This window comes from Balearica regulorum, chromosome 11 (assembly GCF_011004875.1).
Source record: "Balearica regulorum gibbericeps isolate bBalReg1 chromosome 11, bBalReg1.pri, whole genome shotgun sequence".
In the NCBI taxonomy this organism is placed as follows: Eukaryota; Metazoa; Chordata; class Aves; order Gruiformes; family Gruidae; genus Balearica; species Balearica regulorum.
Genome location: NC_046194.1, coordinates 13,774,794 through 13,793,567, shown reverse-complemented (window position 1 = coordinate 13,793,567; position 18,774 = coordinate 13,774,794).

Below are 18,774 nucleotides of genomic sequence, written 5' to 3'. Positions count from 1 at the left end.
ATGTCTATGCATATGCCTAATACATATTCTATCATGTATGTAATGAAAGAAGTGCCTAGATCTCACAGTCTCTCTATGTAGGCATCTTGTACACACTGTGTGAATTACTGCACAGATGCTGTGTTCAGCCTTCATAAAACAAATGATTTCACAGATAATCAAATTAAATGGATATCAGTAAGGAAAAGGTATACTGTCATAAAATGGGGAGTGTAAGCATTACAATGTGATGAAAACTTCTGGACAGGATTTTAGTGCCTTTTGTATGGTGGTGAACAGACTGCATTTCTTGTTGGAAGCAGATTGTGAATTTCATTCCACGCATGCAGTCCCCAGGGTGTAAGATGTTCATATCTATGGGAGGGGAAAATGGGCATAAATCTCAAACTGCAGACAGACGACTCGGCATGTTGTGACATTGCCTGAACTTACTTTGCTATAGCTTTTCAAATGCTGTGGTTTTTATCTGTTTCTCTTTTCTCTCTTTTTTTTTTTTTTAATGAAGATTTCAGGCTAAAGAGACAGAGGAACAGAGATTAGGCTCATGGCCATGTTGGTGAGGATCATTCAGGCTTCTGGAAACTGGCTTATGTTTTCAACTGTAGAACTGGTCTGAGAATTGTGTATGACAAATTCTGTCAATAATTTGCTGAATCTTTACTCATTTTTAAAGCTGTGCACAACAAATAAGAAGAAACATAAAAGTCATCCGGTTATAAAAAGATGCACTTTACAGAAATTTCTCCTGGAAGAAAAGGAAAAAAATGTTTTTCTTGAGTTATATTTTTAAAATATAACTTCATGAATATTCATATAGATGCCTATAAATCATAAAAAATATTGTGATCAATGCAATTCACATCCAAGCACAAGATAACTGTGAACACTGTGTCTAGTCATAGGTGCAACTTATTCCTTTCCATTTTTGTCATACCCAGACTCCTCAGTCACCACTGTACAATACCTCTTTTAGAGGGAAACTTGTTTTGAAATGTTAATTACAAATAAACCCCTATATCATTCTATTTATAAGAAAATGGTTTTAAAAATATCCAGTTTAAAATTATTAGTTTATTTTCCCATAGATTGTTTCAGTTTCAAAAAGGAATTGCCCTAACCTTACCATTTTCCACCTTCTATTTCCTCCATATTTTCCATATATCAGACAGTATTTCATGGTTGAAATTCTAGTTCAATGGGGGAAAAAAAAGACAAATACTACCACTGTTAGCTTTCACGTCTCTATGCATCCAGTAATTCATATACATCAACAATGTATGTGATGTTCCATAAAACAAAGAAATAATGGAAAAGTCACATGGAAGTTGGTTAAGGGAGCTCAGAGTTACTGAAGATATAAAGAAACCTGTATGAATTGTTTTTTCTCAGTCCCTCACTGTTAAACATCTTTCTATTTGAGTACAAAAGACTGCAGTTCTAGTGGACTGGAAGAGTCCCAACAAGAGGACCAAGGGAAATATTTATTGCAGAGATGTATAGAAAAGAGTTGGGAGCAAACTGACAGGTAAGTCTGAGAAAGATGCAGCAATAAAATATCCTGAGTTATGACCCAAATGCCTTGACCTACTGCCAAAACTTGGAAATGCTGTACAGAAATAAAAAATAAAAAAAGTGGAATAAGTGTTTGGGGACACTGTGCAGGATTAATTCCTTTTCCCTGGCCCTCATTATGTCTTCCAAAATGCAGCCAATGTTTTTCTGTTTTCTCTGAAAGACAAAGATAGGTCTTGCACTTTTTAACAAAACCATCTTTCCTCCCTTACCCTTTCTTCTTGTCTAGTATGAGTTTTGATCTTCCTGTTGCTCTGTGAACATGGGGTATGGGCAGACTGTGAGAAACACAATGTTCTCAATTTAACAAAAACCTCATACAGCAATTCACATAGCTTTCATGCAAGCTGCATCAAAATCCTGCAATTCGCTTACTGCAACTTTAACAAGTATTAATATTTAGATCCTGAATATTCATTGTTCTTCTAGCAGACTGAACTATACTTTCTAGGAATGATGTTTTCCTTCCAATAGATGGACTTAATTTCTTTGAAAACCACTGCAGTGTTTGTAAGACATGAAACCTAAACGCAGGTAGTATGGGTTTCCTGTACAAAGCAAACAGCCCACCAGACCAGCCATTGAACTCACCATGAGATCAGCTGGATCACAGGTCTCGGCTACACATAATGAGGTTTCAGTAACAGAAAGTTCCTGATCTCCATCGATGCAGATGTGTCCTCATAGTAAACTATGCCAGACACCAGTTTACAAGCACTCAGAAAAGGAGAAGAGGAAAGGTCTTCCTACAGTAATCACCCTAGCTGGTGGTTTTCCAGAAAATGCCTGTTCTCTTCGGGTTTGACATGGGTCTTCTCCAACAGCTGTCCACCACACCACAGGTACACAAGCACCTTGCTTCTTTCATGGCAACTTACAGGACTTTGTGGCATGTCCAGTTTTTAAATGTGTGGCATGTCCAGTCTTTAACTATGGAGACCAGAGTGAGGCATTCTGGGGAGGCTGCAGTCCCCAAGTTACATGAAGGAAAGAACTTTGAATGATGGTGTACTAAAAATGTAAGCAGCTATCATAGTATTTTTAATTTCTTAAATGTGTAGTCAATATTTCCTGCTGCTGCTGCACAATTACTAATTCTGCAGCAGTGCCAAACCAGCATGGCTGTCCTTTGGATATAAAGACTTACCTTCAAAATACAGGGAGAAATCTCTCTCAGTCATGTAGTGCTTTTGAAAACTAAATTCTGCTGCCTGTAGTTACAGCTGAACTTTTTTAGTTGCTATGTCACTTCTGCCAACCTCTTGACCTTAATAACTGCTACTTGTCTACCTCAAAAGTATGAGAGAGGAGACCATGCTAACAGAAATATTATTTTATTTTTCTCTAATATTAAAAAATTCCCAAAGTCTGACGTGAACAAAAAAAGTGTTTACAGACAGATTCTGCACTGAACAGTATAGTCTTCATAAACAGCATCCAAAAAACTTTAGAGCCTATCATTTGCTCAGCTAGAATTTTTTGGCTTTGTCCAAGAAATTGCACTGATAGGTGGAGTAAAAATGCTAGTAGTTATAGGTATGTTGGACTAGGGTACACACAAGACAAGGCCAGCTCTTTTTCATCTGAATGATTCTTAAACCCTGGATTAGGATTCTTAGAGGTGATATGCCCTGTCTAAATTAAGGCAGACATATAAATTACAGTCATCTTGATGCTGCTGCAGTATAGTCTATAATATGGATTGGATCTAAACTCAAAGGAAACTCAGATGAAGAGGAACAGTGCATCAAACTAACATGTGGGAATGTGGGCCTAGGACCTTGTTCTAGCATACTAAATGTCAGTAAATAAATCCATTCCTTCACTGTGTCTTTTTTTCCTTATTTGTAAAACTGGAATTTCTCTTGTGGAGTAGCTTGAGATCCAGAGATGATACAGGGTATTTAGATTAAGGTAACTAATTATTATTACCTTTAATTATAACAGCTCTGGATTGCTTGTCCAAAGAATAGAAACTGAGTGATACTTGGCCTGTTATTTTGTATGTCTTGAAAAATTGTGATCTTTACCTGCTGTTGCATGAGTAATCAAGGCTGGGACCTAGCTGCCGTGTAGTTGTTGTGATAATTTTCAAAATCTGTGTCTGACTTTTGTAAAATTTTGGTGAAAAATATATTGCAGTGCATTTATATGAGCTCTAATCAAAAGCTTCACTTACAACTTATGCTACTTTTGTATGAGGTATATTAATTTCAAAGTCTTTAAATAATATTCATGCTATTAGGAATTATAAAGGAAATGGACATCAGTGTCATTTAAATTGTTTTGTTTTCCTCTGCTGTGCCTCTGTGGGAATGTTGAGTGCCACACAAGAGCTATAATTGAGAAATCCCTTGCTCTCTGTGAGTCTGATTGCTATTATAATTGGAATAATTTGCATTTTTATGAAGATACCATTCTGTCTTCAGGCATCCATGACAATGCTTGATGTTTTGAAGATCATTTGGAAAGACACACAGAAATTATTTGCTTTTAGTAGAATGGCTCTTAACTTGCAAGCAAAAACCAAATTATTTGGGGCCAAAGGAAATAAAAAAGTGTCATAAGTATCTGAAGGAGGACTTATTGGTAAACAATATCTCCAGAAACTGACTCCTCCTCAAATGCCTGCAAAGACACCTTACTAAAACCTTCTCTTGCAGACACCCTGAGAAAGATTCTTGCAATCCTACCAAGCAATAAAATTACTGTTAGGGTTAGAACCTATCATAACAGCAGGTCACTTCATCTTTCTATTCTCCCTGTAAATGCCTATTATAGAACTTGTTGATTTTTTCACTTTGGGAACCTGAGGCTCTGACTATGATGCCTCTGGCTGGTTCAAATACATGCTCAGTGTGTGGCATACTAGAAGCAAAAAAAGAGTGGTACCACATTGTAACAGTCATTCTCTATTGTCTAAGAAAACCACTTTTTAAGAAAGCAGACTGAAAGCATACAGCTGAGGCTCTGGTACCCCTTTCACACTACTAAATTCACAATGAGCAGTATTTTGTTCTGCACTTAACTATGTTGAAATGGAAGGGATTAAACTTGGGAGAAGTTTTATCATTGTCTGTGATTAAGTGCTCAAATACGGTTCTCAGTTACCCTGCAATCATCTGTACACATACAGAGGAAATGCATGTTTAAATCAAAATTACACACCTCTGACGCAGAGCTTAATGGCAAATGTTATTTACAAATTTTTTCAGTTTCATAATGGAGGGAATTTACCACTTCAGGGCCTATGAAATACCAGAGTCAAAACGACCAATACAGATCAGCTGGCACTTATGTAGTATCTCTTAACACTGGAGACCTAAAAATGCCTAGATATACCCAGTGATCAGAGATTCTCTCCCAGGTGAAATCTGTAACTCAAGCTATTTCAATCGTCAGTTGATGACAGATTCAGAAATATTTATGCCAGTGAAATACTTTTTTGTGCATAAGCCTAGGAATTTCAGTGGTGCCCCTCTCTTTCTCTACACTGAGGAAAGAAGCTAAGACCTCACCCATCCAGAAAGAACTCCACTTCCAGTACTGACTCAGGTCTTTCTAAATGAAATATCTGTGTCCCAAGTGAATGTCTTAATCATATTGCTTTTAACAAGGTAACTTGTGAATTAAGTGTATAGATTACAGAGAATTAGTTAATTTAACTGCAGTGTCCAAATGCTGCTTCCTGATGCTTTTATCCCATTAAATTTCTCTGTCACACTGATCACATTGATTTCAGTTGGACTAGTTAGACAGCATACTCTGTGAAGCAGGTTGGGATTGGGTCCAGAGTCATTTAACAAAGGAGACAAATGCTTCCAATGCTGGTATGTGAATTTATATACTCTTTATATGTAGGTTTTATTATAAAATACTACTGTATAATTTCTATTATCTACCTACTTACTTGTACTATAGGTTTGTATTAAATATCTGGAGGACCTGAAAAAATGGCATTAAAATGCACAACGGGAGATACATTTAACATTCAACACAAGAATCAATATCTTGCATTTATAATAGCATATTATAAACATCAGAAGTGATGTTTCATACAGAGTTTCACAGAGTGAAAACATCAGAAAACATTTATTAGTTTAGATAAAGAGTATGTTCTATGTACACTTTTTAAAAGTTGCACTTGCATTTCCAAGTCTGTCATTTTTACCTGTTTCAGCTTGGAGTATTGTTAATGGCAATGTCTGTTTGCAGGAAATAATTGATCTGGAATTTAAAACCTTTTCTATTTGTGTTTGTTTCTCATGTTATCTTATTTGAGGGTCTGTAATACTCACATTGCTGAACAGTAATTTCCTCTAAAACTGTGAGTTTTATGCTGAAGATGTACTAGTTACAGACTTGGATGTATTACCATTCTTCCAAAAAGAAACAAATTCTGTAACTCACATTTACATAACATATTGCAAATAGGAAATTTGTATTTAATGGAGGTTATGCTGCCAAAGCAAGTGTTTGGAGAATCATATCAAACAGAACATGGTAAGACTGTTATAAAATCCCTTAAATCTTTTAAAATTGTCCAGTAATATTGAATTAATATTTTCTTGAATTCTCTTAAATGTTCTTGAGTTCTGTTAACTGCTTGGTTGTGGAACCCAGTTCTTTAAGAAAACATGCAAATTCCTCAAGACTTCTAATAAAACATTAACCAGTCTACAGTGGACCTGCTAAACATAACTAGTCTGTGTGGTAGGGGCTTTAGCAACACCTTTGATTTAATAATGATGCGTGTTGGGCCAGATAACATGCTCATCTAGATAAAACCAGAGCATTTGAATGCTGGTGTTCAAAGCCAATAGCTTACCATATAGCATACGGACCATACAGCAGTTTGGTGCTTGCATCAAAGCTTAGCCTGTTGTAGTCACATCTTTAGATTGGAGTATCCATTCACTTTTAAGCCTTGGTTGCAGCAGACTTACAAAACCAGCTTGCGTAACTATGAATCAGCAATATTCATTACCTTTACCTCTCTCACAGATGCACTCCAAATCATGATTAATCAAAATTCACGTATGAATTTAAGGTACAAAATACTTTCATCCTTAAAGGCTCTAAGACAACTAACTTCTAAGCAACTATAACCAAGCACATTGGTTCATATATAGTGCAGAAGTTTTCAAGCACGTAGTAGACTGACACCTTATTTTTCCCCACTAATTTTATTACAGCATTGTTCTTCATGCCCTGCATAATTAAAAGTCTGTCATCATCTCCATTATGAACCTCTATTTTTGCTGGTTTATAACTTTGCCCATAATTTACTCTGAAAGGGAGGCTGCAATATGGGATCTTGTCACAATCATGGGTTCTTCTTGCACTGACTAAAAATAAAAGCTAAGTTTTTCAGAAGTGATTAATCAATTGCATCCTTCTGGTTTAATCTGATAGAAGGGTTATGAATCTCTGAGGGTAGGTGGAAGAATCTGTCTTTTCTGCAAAACAAGTTTCATTGGGCACCCATTTTAAAATTATTGCTCTTGTCTAATGAACAGTGTAAGTTTGTTCCTTTTTTGAAACAAAGGAGTCACCAGAAATACAGTATTTGGTGTCAGACACTCGCTGCAATGTTCTGATACAAAGGAGCCTTCTCTTTCCAAGCAGAATTTGCCATTGTTGGCTTCTTGTCTTCTGGTATTTAAAAGCAAGAAAATGTCTGAGGGAAAACATATAACAGGACAGGCGTAGCAGATAATTTTAATACGAAATACTAGTTTTTCATACTTATTCTGCACATATAGATATAGTGATTGAAGACTTCCTAAATTAATACTAACACAAACTGCTAGAAATGTTATGAAGATGCAGTCTGGCTGTTTTGTGATTGTTTCTTGTAAAACCACTGATTTTGTAATGGCATATTGTGAAGCTTTATAATGATTTGATAGAATTTCAATTGGTCCTTCTAGGCCTGTTTTTTACATTCTTCTTTGGTAAAGAAATCTGCAAGTATTATGGAAAGGACACAATCTACTCTCTCTTATGATAATGACAAAGCTATAAAATGTCCATTCTTTTGTAGACCATGACATTTTAAAATGCTGCTGATTTTACTAGCTCTTTTCTGTTACCATGTTTATCCTCCCGTATCTCAGTAACACTATAGATGGTGCCATTCTTTTGTATCACAAGCTTTTCTTATGGGAATTGAACTGAATTGAAGATAAGGGTATTCCTATTCTTCAGAGAGATTGACAGGGCCAGTTCAACTTTACACCTCTTTATACTATGCTTTGGCATCAAATCAGAAGTTTTCCTAAAATATCTGGGCCACACTGGATCACAAGTGATCACAATTGTGGTCATAACTATTGTTCATGAAGGCATCAGAGGGGCAAACAGTGAGTACTGTGACAAAAAGACGGGGAAAGAGGAGGAGGAGGAGGAGGAGGAAGGGAACCTGTACCATTCTCTAGTCCTGCCTGCATTTGAGTGGAGGAAATTCACGTCTCTTGGGGTGATCTCGCTGCTCTGCCGCATAGTATGAAGTGTTGCAAGAGGGGTAGGAATATCAGGCAAAGAAGTACCAGTTAAGGAGAGTCTGTATTTAGAACAGAACTTTATGCTGTGAATTCAAATAGGCACTTGAGGATGTGTCTGGGTCACCCAGTTCTGAAAGACAGGTACGTATGTGTTCAACATTTGGCACAATTTTTTCCTGAATATGTGGGGCATTTTTACAAGGATCTTGAGCATTTACCGCCTAAGACCTGCTTAAATGCTTTTTTGAGTTGGTGCTGGAATAAGAAAGCAGTCACAGAGAAATCGTGAATTAAAATACCTGCTTTGTTCAAAGGGAGTCCTTGAGTTCTCAGTCTCATGCTGAACTTGGATGTGTATTGACCATCACATCTGCGCACCTGGACTCTGACTGCAGCAGAAAGGCTCACAGAGAGGTCACCTGAATAAGGGACACTTGAGAGCAGCAGGACACTGTTCTATGTGCCTGGCAGAAGACAGGTGGCTGGTCGAGAGAGATGGTGTAGCACCTGCGGTTTAAGGTCAGGTATATTTGGTCACTTGCTGGTGACTGCCACTCCATATGGATCCTAAACATTACTGGCATTGATTTAAGTCTACAACTGCTGCAGACAGAAAAGTTTCAGGCACATTTTTTGCAGAAACATAAAAATGCTGACATTTTTTTCTTTTTTGACTTCTCCATGTATTATGTTGCTAATAGATACCTCTCTTGAATTTCAGACAGTAAAAATAGTTACCACAATTTCTCTTTTGCCTCTTCCTCTTCCCTTCTGATGGCTTCTGATTCTCTTTGAATGAAGGCTTGGCTGCATAACTAGTCCTGGATAAACCACATCAACCCCTGTGTCTGTGTATGGAATAGCAGCGCATGCAGGTCTCCTACGCACAAAAGAGGATTAAGAACAGACTAAGCACATTGATTCCACTATTCCCCCAATGTGTGCTTCATCTAACTATTCCACTATATGCTTGGCACATTTGTGATTGTCTGTGTAATAGATGAACGTATTGTAAGCAGACAGAAAGAAAGCAGCAGCAGCAAAATAGTCTGAATAACATCTCTTGCTTGCAAAAAACCCCCCTTCCAAAACAGAAGATCTTTTATCATGAATTCTAGAAGCAATCAGTATTTCTCAGTATCATGTCTTCCCGAACAAGGACTTCGAAGATAGGAAAGAGCCTTTAAGAAGCTCAGAAAAGAATGAGGAAGGGAAATAATTCCGTCTGGGACTTCAAACTCAATTTTAGTGATCAAAGGCAGGACTTCCAATGTGTTTCTTCTCTAAGATTTTCAGTATATGGGAGTTGAGGGAGCTCAGCATCTCACATGATGTTCTGAAACTATCAGGATTAGCCCTCTGAGTCTAGATGAGTGATTGTATTTCCTTTTATTAAAGGAAGATGATCTAGAATTATGACATTTGAGTTTTCTTTGTTGCCACCCCTACACTGAACTGACAATACTGCTACATTGTCTTCCTTGTATGTACATCACCAGCTTGAAAATTTGTTCTTGGATAGTAAGCTGGCCTAAATTCCAGATCCTAACAATACTGTGGATAATGGTAAAGTAAAATTTTCTTTTTACTGATTATCCTCCAATATTATCCTGGCATTATCAGCAGCATACCTTTCTGGCAATGAAGGTTTGCTGCAGACTGGTTCCATTTATAGGAATGCAGCTAGGTGGGTGAAGCAAGTGCTTATGTCCCTTCGTTCAGCATTTAGTAGCCCGTATCTGATACAATGCCCAGTTTGGGTCTTCCCGGCCCAATAAATACATTGACCAAATGGAATGAGTCCAGTGAGTGAGGGCCACTAAGAGGCTAGTGGAATGAAGTATATAATGTATAAGGCAAGTCTGAAAAGGCTGGGCTTATTCAGTTTGAAGAAGCCTTATGACTTCAGCTACCTAATGAGTGATTACAGAGAAGTTGGGGACAGAGTGTTAGAGAAACACAGTGAAAGGACAGGAAACAGGACTCACAAGTTGCAACAAGGGAAATTCTTATGCAAGAGTGAAATAGGTCTCCTAGAGAGGCTGTGCAATCCCCATCCCAGGAGAATTTCACATCTCAGTGGTTCAAGACCATTAACAGCCTTACTGAATTGTAACTTGAATCAAACTTTAAAGTTTTCTTTGAGTGGAGTGGTTAGACCAGATGACCTCCAAATATCCCTTCCAATACAAATTATTTTATTATCTGCCTATATACAAAGCTTTTGTTCTCAATTACACCATCAGTGAGCCAAAACTGTGGCCCTTTAATTATCGAAATATTGAAGGAAAAAAGTTTTTAGACTGTCGTCTTTTTCCAGTTATTTTCCTCCCTTTTTTCCTACCCTAACTCTGACTTCATAGTCTGTCTACAAAGTGTCTGAAAACACAAGAAGGGTGTCCTGGTTCTGGCAAGGATAGAGTTAATTTCACCAGGAGCCAGGACAGCTCACCTGGTGAAATTAACTCTATCCTTGCCAGAACCAGGACAAAGGGCTAATCAACTAAGTATGTCACAAGTGGTGTGTTAATTGTAGAATAAGCTCGTGTTTTGTTCAGCAAAGAATTACAGATTGTTTTAGTACTTATAATTATTAGTGTTCATATTTAAGGTCATAGGATCTTTACTTGTTTTTCTGCCAAATGCTATTTGCTGACATTAAAGTACTATGAAAATTACATTTCCATCATTTCTGTTGTTTGATACTTCTTCAGCCCCACTGCCAATGTTTTGCCGCTAGTGCTAGCTATTAAATGCGCTTGCAAAGGGTCTGTAAATTTTATCGCTATCTGTGGAAACCTCTTTTTGCACAAGTAGGCTATCCAGGTACAACAGGAATTTATTGTTCACTGCAAAGTATTAAAAACAGTAAGTTGCTTTACTACTTTGACACTCCTGTGTTTGAAGTGGTTAATACCCAGCAAAAAACTGCAACACAGATTTAAAATGGAGATATGTGGTACAAACTAAATTCTAAACCTGACCAGATGGGATATATGGGAGGAAACCATTTAAAATCCCACTTCCCCTCTTGTTTTAAGAGCTTAATGGACTAGGGAAGATAGGTAAAGTAATTGGCAGATGTGTCACTATCAGAGAAAATATCCACATCCTCCTCTATTATGTCAATCCTAAAGAATTAGCAATGATAATTCAGCTTTTAATAGTGATACCTGGAAGGCTGTAGCAAAACACTTGAGTGCTGTGAATATGAAAAATATAAGAAAAAAAATATTAAGATTGGTGTAAGAATTATGGATATTGCATAAGCATTAGTTACCTCCTGAGAAACCAGGACAACAGCAGTGAATTTGAACTGCTACATTTAAATCTGTCTTTCTGTCCTTTTTTCTACAGATAAGGAAGATCTGGGATTAAATAAAAACTTACCTTGTCTCTCCATTTGAACTGAGAGTCAGAATAAAGACAACAAAAAACCCACATGAATTCCTTAGGAAGGAGGCTGAGTAAAATTTCCTGACAAAATAGACATGCTTCTCCTTGTATCTTTCTAATATATTCAATTAACAGTTGCACCTAAAAGATAATACATTCAGACTCATTCCAACATGTGTTTTCAATCCTTATCCTCCTCTCCTCACATATCTTTGTGTTCTCTCTTATATTGTCTCCTTACTGTGTTCTCGTTCACATAAACAAGAAGTATGGTCTTTCTTCCTGAAAAACATTCATACAGTATTTGGATTTACTTTTTTTTTTCCCCACCTTAGCTCATGAAACATGTGCATATTTGATTAACATGACCTTTGATGATGTGACAATAGCAGGAGAGCAGTGAGGAGGATGATTAGGAGGAAATAGCAGGAATGTATCTAAGGCAGCCCCTCCTGCAGCTTCTTTCATATTCTATTTTTAAAAAGTGCTCAATCCCTCTATTAAAATTAATATAGGAACCACAATCACTAAAATGGTTGTGGTACTTTGAAGTTTGACTTGATTGATATGACTGTAGTTTGCTTCAAAACAAAGACTATCATTGACAGTTTGTTGTGGTTTAGCCCCACCAGCAGCTGAGCACCACGTGGCTGCTCGCTCACCCCACTCCCCCAGTGGGATAGGGAGGAGAATAATAAGAAAAGGGTAAAACTCGTGGGTTGGGATAAGGACAGTTTACTGGGACAGCAAATGGAGAGGGAAATAACAACAGTACTTAGAATGTACAAAACAGGTGATACACAATGCAATTTGCTTACCACCCCAAAACCTGATGCCCAGCCCATCCCTGAGCAGCAAACCCTCCTCCCTGACCAGCTCCCTTTATATGCTGAGCATGATGCCATATGGTATGGAATACCCCTTTGGCTAGTTTGGGTCACCTGTCCTGGCTGTGTCCCCTCCCAGCTTCTTGTGACACTTTATCCCAGCTGAAAACCAGGACACGGTTAAAGCTTCCACAGAGAAAAAGATTTAGAAAATGCTTTGGGACATCTTTTCTTGTTACCCTTTTGGTCCTTCTAAAAAGAAACTTCTGGTCATCCCCAAATTACAGGCTTCAGAGAACAAAATTGCTTAGTTTCTTGATAGCTGATCTCTTTCCTGGGCTTTCAAACTGTAACCGATGTGTTTAACTTTTTAACCATGGTGATGGGATCAAGATGAGATTATTAGCAATAGTAGGGAATGAGAAAATATTTTAGGAATGAGGACCTGAGAGCTTGGTGGTACCATGGAACTGATAAACTGTGGGGTTGGTATGTACCATGGAACTGATAAACTGCATTATTGGTACGTGAGCCAAATAATATTTCATTTTCTGTCAAAATCATGTCCTTTGAGTGAACTTTGTTCATTATAATCTCATTATAATACCAAAACACACCTCCATGCTAAAAACTACCCACCTCCAAGGTACGACCACCCCTCACTGGGCATGCTCTCTGAATTTCTTTAAGTATATAGCTTTAAAAGCAAAGCGAGAAAGTTTTACACCAATCATAATGAAGTAACTATGTAACTATGTGATGTAATTGTGACCATGTGTGTATTGAGAATATAAATATGTGCATGTTCGTAGGCTAGGTATGCACGTTAGGTGGAACTATCCCCCGTGCATCCAGCGCTGCAATAAAGAATGCCTGCCTTTTAACACTACATTGGTGTTACGAGGTTTATTCCCGGATTTCGGTGACAGTTTCTGGCGACCCAGATGGGACTCTGCTTTTGAACCTCGACGGATCCGTGGGATCGCAGGATCTCCAGCCGGCACCGGGGAATTCTCGGGGAGAACCTCCAATCCCCGGACCGAAGGGCTCTGAGCAAGACCCCTGGGAAAGGTAAAGGCATTCTTATTTGATTTGAATATTTGTTCAAGGAGCCCCGTGGCTCTCCGGGACAGGCCCACATTGGGACAGGCCCGCACCGGGACGGGCCCGCATTGGGACAGGCCCACACTAGGAGCACGGGAGGCCTGCTCGTAAGGCGCGGTGAAAGCTGCGCAGAGTTGGGCTGAGGAGACGTCTCAGGTAAAAGTCTCTGCTAGGCGAAAGCCTGTGGAGCAGGGCCCACTGGGGAGGGGAAGCCTCCAAGATTGGGATTTCTGGTGGCAGCAGAAATCCCTGGGATTTTCAGTGGCAGGGGAAATCCCTGAGGGAGCTCTAACACGGGTTGGAGTCCCTCTGACTAGTGCTTGTGATAGTGCACAATCACAACCACTGAGTCCTTGAGAGATGGGTACTTTTCCGAGTAAGAAATCAATCCCACGAAAAACACCACTGGGATGTATTTTGGAACATTGGAAAGATTTGGGAAACATTGATCCTTTGACTCGGAAACAGTTGATTGAATATTGTAATCACTGGTGGCCACTATATATTTTAGAGAATGGGGAAAAGTGGCCGGAAAACGGGACGTTGCAGTATAACACAATTTTGCAACTAATGTTATTTTGTAAAAGGGAAGGTAAATGGCATGAAATGGCATATGTGGATTTGTTTTTCACGCTGCGAAATCATCCGGAATGGCAAAGGCAATGTGAATTGGTTTCATCTAGTTCTACGGTAATGGCATTAAAGGGGCAGGAACCTGATAAAGATTTAAAAACAGGTTGCTTATCTTGTGATAGTGGTGAACGGTGTTTTAAATGTGAATTTGAAGATGATGATGTTGAACTGTTAGTTGCGCCTCGCAGGAGGTTAGGAAATGATCAAGGGGGTCAAAGTCTGGGGGTCAATAATGCTTCCGCCCCTCCTGTGGAAGAGGAGGCGGAAGAATTCAGCCCAATTGCTGGGAGAACAAGGGGAAGAGGGGGAGGAAACGGATTAACTCCCCTCCAGGCCCCTCTTCGACAGGCTGTTGGCAACGAGGGTCCGGTAATGGTGAAAGTCCCCTTCTCCATAACCGATTTAAGAGCATGGAAAGAAACTGCAGGCACCTATCGGGATGACCCAGAATGAGTTGCCAAAGTAATGGAAACAATAATTAGAACCCAAAATCCTGATTGGGAAGATTTGCAAGTAATATTGGATACATTATTGGAAGACACTGAAAAGAAAATGGTATTAAACACAGCCCGAAAACAAGTAGAAAGTGCCCATGCTAATGGAAATATACAAGGATTGGTGGACCAGAATTTTCCATCCACAAACCCTGAATGGGACCCTAATCAGCCGGGGCCCAGAGGAATGTTGACTAGGTACCAGAAGTGGATTTTATTTGGCGTTAGACATGCAATGCCAAAAGCAATTAATTGGTCTAAATTATATGAAGTAAGACAAGAATTAAATGAATCCCCTTCGGCCTTTATGGAAAGACTGAAGGTGACTGCTAGAAAATATACCAATCTGGACCCAGAAAAACCCGAGGAAGCTTTACAATTGGCCTCTATATTTATGGGACAATCAGCCCCAGACATAAGGAAAAAGCTTCAGAAATTGGAAGGGGCTGAGTCCAGAGACTTAGGTAAAATGCTTGAAATTGCCTGGACTGTGTATAACAACAGGGAAAAGGAAAAAGAAGTTAGACAAATGCAAAGGGATATGCGAAGGGATGGGAGAATTCTGGCCGCTCTGACTGAGAATAATAAAGGAGGCATGGGGAGGGGACAAAAAATGAATGTTGTTAATCGGGGACTGGATAGGAGACGGGTGGTCTCCAGATGGGCAAGTGATCAATGTATGATTTGTAAAGAGCGGGGGCATTGGAAAAAGGATTGCCCCAAAGCTGGGGGATTAGATCCAACGCTTCAGGCCATTAAATTGATGACTTTGGATAATGAATCATGAAGAGGACCGGGGGAATCAACCCTAGCTGAGCCCCTGGTTACACTAAAGCTAGGGAATGAAGAAATGGAATTTTTAGTAGATACAGGGGCTACATATTTGGTATTGAATACATGTAAAGCAAAACTTAGCCATAAATCTGCAGAGGTTGTTGGTGCGACGGGGCAGAAACAAAACCGGCCCTTTTTGAAACCATTAAAATTTAAATTAGGAAAACAGTGGATAACACATCAATTTTTATATATGCCCGAATGTCCATTGCCTTTATTGGGGCGGGATTTATTAAGCAAATTAGAGGCACAAATTATTTTTAAAGATGGAGAAATTAGATTACTGATACCAGAATCAAAAGCTATAGAGGCGAGAGTGTTTATGTTACAGGATTCCCCCAAGGAGGAACAGATTCCAGAAGTAGTGGACAATGCAGTTATCCCCCTGGTATGGGCAAGTGGAGTTCCGGGACGATCCAAACTGGCAGAACCGGTAAAGGTGACTTTAAAACCTGGAGCCAAGCCGGTAAGACAAAAACAGTACCCTCTCAAATGGGAAGCCCGAAAGGGGCTAGAGGAATTAATCACAAAATTTTTAGAATATGGGCTGTTGGTAGAATGTGAATCAGAATATAATACCCCTATATTACCAGTAAGGAAATCAGGAGGCAGGGAATATCGAATAGTTCAGGATTTAAGGGCCATAAATCAGATAGTTCAAGATATACACCCAGTAGTGGCCAATCCATATACCTTGCTGACACCTCTGAGGGAGGAACATAAATGGTTTACTGTGCTGGATTTAAAGGATGCCTTCTTTTGCATACCTCTGGATACGAAAAGTCAAGGCATATTTGCCTTTGAGTGGGAGAGTCCCACTACAGGAAGGAAAACGCAATTAACATGGACTGTACTTCCACAAGGATTTAAAAATAGCCCTACAATATTTGGAAACCAATTGGCAAAGGAATTAGAAATGTGGAAGAAACAGAATCAAGGAGAAGGCATATTACTACAATATGTGGATGACATCCTGATAGCAGCAGAAAGTAAAGAAACATGTTTTGAAATGACTATCAGTTTATTGAATTTCCTGGGCCAGGGAGGATATAGAGTCTCCAGAAACAAGGCTCAGATAGGGAAAGAAGCAGTGATTTATTTGGGATTTGAGATATCGCAAGGACAAAGACAATTGGGAAACGAAAGGAAAGAAGCCATTTGTCAGATTCCCGAACCTAACAGCCCAAAGGAACTGAGAGCCTTTTTGGGAATGATTGGATGGTGCCGACTCTGGATTTTAAATTATGGACTGTATGTGAAACCCCTATATGAAGCCCTGAAAGAATCTAAAGATCAATACCTGACTTGGACACCTGAATGCCATAAATCATTTAAAGAACTCAAAAAGGCATTGATGACGGCCCCTGCACTGGGTCTACCTGATCTAACCAAACCTTTTGAGCTGTTTGTACACGAAAGGCAACATCTGGCCCTTGGAGTGCTGGCGCAACGGCTGGGATCTTGGAAGCGACCGGTGGGGTACTTCTCCAAACAACTTGACACTGTGAGTAAAGGATGGCCGGGATGTTTGCGTGCCGTGGCAGCAACGGTGCTGCTGATTCAGGAAGCCCGAAAATTGACTATGGGCCAAAGAATAGTGGTATATGTACCGCATATGGTAATAACTGTCTTCTTAGAACAAAAGGGGGGTCATTGGTTATCCCCTAGCAGAATGTTGAAATATCAGGTTGTCCTATTGGAACAAGATGATGTGGAATTAAAAACCACAGCAATTGTAAATCCAGCAATGTTCCTGTCAACAGAAAATCCTACTGAGAAATTGGAACATGACTGTCTGTTAACCATTGAACAAGTTTATTCCAGCAGACCGGACCTGAAGGACGAACCCTTGGAGAATCCTGATCTGGAACTGTTCACGGATGGAAGCAGTTTTGTGCAAGAAGGAAGGCGAATGGCAGGGTATGCTGTTGTCACCATCAACAAAATATTGGAGTCAGGGACACTACCTGCAAATACATCAGCACAGAAAGCAGAATTGGTGGCGTTGAAGCAGGCCTTACGAATGGCTGAAGGGAAAAGAGTAAACATATGGACTGACTCCAAATATGCATTTGGTGTGATCCATGCTCATGGAGCCATATTGAAAGAAAGAGGGCTGTTATCAGCCCAAGGGTCACCTATAAGACATAAGGAGGAAATTCTTCAGCTCCTGCAAGATGTGCAAAAACCAAAGGAAGTGGCCGTAATGCATTGCAAAGCTCATCAATTTGGTCAGACGGCTGTCAATATAGGTAATCGGTTGGCGGATAAAGCTGCAAAAGAGGCTGCAGAACGAGGTATCCTTGCACTGGTACCAGTAAAACAGGTAAAAATTCCAAATGTAAAAGTAAGATATGGTAAATTAGACGAACAATTGGCAGAGCATTTAAAGGAATCCCAAAATGCAGAAGGATGGTGGGTAACACCAGAAAATCAGGTAATAGTGACCCCACAAATTATGTTGGAACTTGCAAAAGAGCAACATGAGCAGACACATTGGGGTGTAGATGCTATGGTTACAAATTTGAAAACATTTGTAGTGTGCGTAGGAATGACAGGAATAATTAAGTCAATAATAGCTAAGTGCCCGATCTGTCTTAAAAATAATCCTTTAAACCAGAGGAAAGCACCTTTAGGAGTAACAAAGCAGGGTAATTCCCCAGGAGATTATTGGCAAATCGATTTTTCTGAATTACCCAGACAAAATGGGTATAGATATCTGCTGGTACTGATTGATACGTTTTCTGGATGGCCGGAGGCTTTTCCTTGTCGCACCAACAAAGCGAGAGAAGTGGTTAAAATATTGTTAAAAGAGATAATACCAAGGTTTGGGGTACCATTGGGCATGTCTTCTGATAGAGGACCACATTTTGTAGCAGAAATAGTCCAGCAAGTAAGTAAAATTCTGGGGATAAAATGGGACTTACACACTCCCTGGAGACCGCAATCAAGCAGGAAGATTGAAAGAATGAATCAGACCTTGAAAAGACAAATGAGTAAAATTTGCCAAGAAACATCTTTGAAATGGCCACAGGCCTTGCCATTAGCTTTGTTAAGAATAAGAATCCAACCAAGGTCTAAAGACGGTGTAAGTCCATATGAAATATTATATGGCAAACCCTACCAAACTCCTTTAATCCCAGGGGACATGAGGGTAACAGGGGAAACAGATTTGAAAACATACCTGATTTCTTTAGGAAAGACCCTCGAAGTGCTCAGAAGATATATTGTGCTGACCAGACCGCTTGCTCTTGATACGCCTGTACATCCATACCAGCCGGGTGACTTTGTGTATATAAGAACATGGAGTTCTGAACCACTCCAAGAAAAGTGGAAGGGACCCTTCCAGGTACTGTTGACAACTTATACCGCAGTTAAGGTAGAAGGAGTGGAGCCGTGGATTCATTA